The following is a 3,966-nucleotide window of genomic DNA, read 5'->3' as shown; positions in this document are numbered from 1 at the left end:
CGCCCCCTCTTGGCCAGGCTTCCTTGCCCAAAGATGCCCCTCCCTCAAAGGAAGGTTGCTCAGTTAAGATACACCGCTGTCCTTCCAGGGCAGGGGTCTCCAAACTTGGCAAACTTTAGGGCTTGTGGATTTCAACTCCCAGAAGTCTTAAGGTTGCCAAATTTGGGGACCCCTGGATTAGATAGATTAGACCAAGGCTCTTCAAACTTGACGGCTTTAAGACTTGTGGGCTTCCACTCCCAGAATTCCTCTTCCTCCAGTCATGTTAGCTCGGGAATTCTGGGAGTGGAAGTCCACAAGTCTTAAACTTGCCAAGTTTGAAGAGCCTTGGGCTAATGGCCCTAATTAAACCATATTTTTCTGGGGTCTCTTCACGGTTTGGTTTGTCCTACTTAGCAACCTACAGATTTTCTTTTTTTCCTTTTAATAATATACTTGGACACTGACAAAAGTGCCTTTTGTTTGCAGGCTCAGGATTTTGGCTGGTTTAGGAACTGGTTCACAAGGAATGACTCCCATTTCTTGTTCTGTCTAAAGTAATCGATGGCTTTGCTGCTGCCTGCAAAGAGGATTAGGAATTACCAATGGTAAGTAAGTGTGAGCACGTGTGTGTGTGTGTGTGTGTTTGTGCGCGCACGCACACGCATCTTCGTGTGCTGGTGCCCGCATGCAAAAGTCAGTGGAAGCTAACTTGGATGAGATGTTGGCAGATCAGGACGGGTGAGCGGAGCCGTCTTGTTGCAGGCTGCTGGAAGTTACAACTGGGTGTAACTTTGCTCTTTCCTTAGGCTGGATTCAGGCCCCGCACCAAGCCACGGTTTTCTGAATCGCGGCTTGTTGATTGAACCACGTCTTCACCCTAGGCTGATTCGATTTACAAGCCACAGTGATGGCCAAGCCCAAAATCCGACCTATGACTGTACATTCTAGATTATCTAGTAGATTAGATTCACAGAGTCGGAAGGGACCTTGTAGGTCATCCAGTCCAACCCCCTTCCACCCAAGTAGGAGACCCTACACCATTTCTGACAGAGGGCAGTCCAGTCTCTTCTTGAAAGCCTCCAGGGATGAAGCTCCCACAACTTCCGAGGGCAACTTCTGTTTCCTTGGTTGATGGTTCTCCCTGTCAGAAAATTTCTCCTTTATTTCCAGGTTGAATCTCTCCTGGATCCGTTTCCAATCTGACTTAGTTGGGCCTAAATTTCAGGAACAGAGATGTAGCCTTCAAAAAAAGGTTGCCTCCCAATCGCATCCCGAGTTTAACTGAGCCATATTAATTCACCGCCAGCTTTCTATAAGGTGCAGGAGGAGGGGAGAAGCAGACTGACTGATTCTTACTTATGGAAGAATGAAAGCACTGATGAGTCCGTTGGAAATGCTTGCATCCATCTCCATCCATCTCTTTTGACTGTATTGTTTAAATCAGAGGCCTCCAAACTTGGCATCTTTAAGACTTGTGGACTTCAACTCCCATGCTGGCTGGAGGATTCTCAAGCCCACAAGTCTTAAAACTGTCAAGCTTGGTTTAAAATTATTAAAAGGGGGATAACTGCTTTAAAGATTCTTACTTATTCCACCGCTTAAGGGGCCTATTCAGTTCTCATTCTAATTCTTAGCTCTGTATTGTGTCCTGCTCTCATTCTCATGCCTATGCCGTTCCATTCTTACCTTGAATTGCCACCAGTTGTCTCCAGTTGTTGTAGCAGCCCCAGGGGGTCGCCACAAAGGCCCATCTCCTCCTCCCCCCACTCCCCAAGGACACCCCCCCACCCCCACCCCCACCCTCGATCAAAAGTAGACATGCATCAAGGCCAACAGATGATGCGACACATTTGCTGCTAGCCTGGATCCCACCCAGATGGGCTGCTCTTCATCGCTTGCATTTTGGGTCTGGTGGCTTTGAGGAAGGCGGTGGAGATGTCAGCCCAAGGTGGGAAACCAGAAAGCGGGGAGAGGAACCAACCAGCTGTGGAAGAGGCTACAAGGAAAGAGAAGTCTAGGCAACGGGGGGAGTTTCTTCAGTCGAACGGTGGTCTTCTGCAGTCGTGATATAAGCCTGAGATTGAAAAACCAGACTTGTCAGATGTTTTCTATCCCGCTTTACGGAGGGGAGAGTTGGTCTCTGGACAGAAAGCCCCTTGAAGAGACCAGAAGCAGCATTTGAAATGTGGATTTACCGGAGGCTGTTACGGATAAGCTGGGTTGACAAAATCAGAAAGGAGGAGGGGATAAGCCGCATCCTTCACTTAATCCTCTCCAAGGAAAGATGGAAGGCAAACGAAGGTCCAGGCAGAAGAAGAAGAAGAAGAAGAAGATCCACCATGGCTGCAAAATTTAAGGGACTCGTTTGGACACAATTCAACAGCACTTTCATGGGGCTGTTGATCAACATAGGACAGCAAACATGATGGCCAACGTCTGTTGATGGATATGGCAGGAGGAGGAGGGGGGAAGAAGGGGAGGAGGAGAAAGAGGAGAAAAAGAAGAAGAGGAGGAGGAGGAGGATTTACTTCACAACCATGTTACTAATTTAACCTGCAGTGACTCACCTAATAACGGTGGCAAGAAAAGTCACAAAATGGAGCGAAACTCACTCAATAAGTATCTCACTTAGCAACTGAAATTTGGGGCTCCATTATGGTCATAAGTTGGGGACTCCCTGTATCTTCCTTGAGTTGTTCCCTTCTGAAACTGTCTAAACTGTTGCATCCCCACGTCTGCTGTCTGGAAAGCCCAGTTTTCCCTCGTCCCTCAATGCCCTTTGAGTTCAATAGCTGAGACTTTTCCTGCCTTCCCACCAAATACCCCCAAAAAGACACATAAAGGAAGGAAAAACAGAATTGCACCGAATGTCTTCCAACTAGCTGGATGGCATCACCCCAAGATGTCTGCCTCTGCTGACATTTGTTCCCATTTGAAATTCTTTCTTTCTTTCTTTCTTTCTTTCTTTCTTTCTTTCTTTCTTTCTTTCTTTCTTTCTTTCTTTCTTTCTTTCTATTTTTATTTTTCTTCCTCCTCCTCCTCCTCTTTCTTCTTCTTCTTCTCCTTCTTCTTTATAGGAAAGCCGGAATAAAATCTAAAATAAACATCTACAGGATCAGCTCAAATATCAGCCAATGTGGATAGACTTCTAAACAGGATGCAAAATGCAGAATGTAATCTGGAAAGGAAAGGAAGGAAGGAAAAAAGAAAGAAAGAAAGAAAGAAAGAAAGAAAGAAAGAAAGAAAGAAAGAAAGAAAGAAAGAAAGAAAGAAAGAAAGAAAAGAAAACTCACGGTGATAGTGCTGCACTTATTCCATACATTTCAAAAAAAGCCATTTCTTCCTCTCATAGGCAGAGGTAGATGTGCAAACACACACACACAGACACACACACACTTACAAACGCAAGACAGCCAAGCACGTGATCCACAGCCTCCAACCGACGATGGTAGAACCTATTTATTTTTAAAAGAAGAAGAGAAAACAGCTCTTCATATTTCTGATGCAAATTAAGGGTCTAAAAAAGAAACGGAAAACATTTCCAGAGCAGCCAAAGGAAAGATCCCCGTTTTTCCATGCTCAGAACCCAATCCATATGAACAGATAAAGTGATACAGGATCGCTTTTTTAAAAAAATAAAATAAAATAAAAATTAGAAAAGCATGCTTGATCCTGTGGACTTCCTGGAAAACATCTGAGCATCTCCTGAAGCTGGACGATCGCTCTGGAACAGCACATTCTCTGCCGTGTTCACATCGGCCACTCCGGGGGAAATCGCCTAAGTCCTGTTTAAAAAGCGATGGGCGCTTCTGCCATGGAGAGCCTGTCTAAAATTGGCTGGCTTTTAAAAATAAATAAATATGCAGCTCATTCAGAACAAGAATCCAGTGTTAAGTCCAGTCAAACGGGCACCTTCAAGTCGAGTTTGCCGCCAATGAAATGGCTAAATGCAGATCGCAGAGCAAAAATTTGCAAGCCGCAGAA

The sequence above is a fragment of the Pseudonaja textilis genome, chromosome 12 (genome assembly GCF_049901715.1).
Source record: "Pseudonaja textilis isolate UNSWEBS1 chromosome 12, rPseTex1.2, whole genome shotgun sequence".
Taxonomy (NCBI): domain Eukaryota; kingdom Metazoa; phylum Chordata; class Lepidosauria; order Squamata; family Elapidae; genus Pseudonaja; species Pseudonaja textilis.
This window is presented reverse-complemented; position numbering follows the sequence as displayed.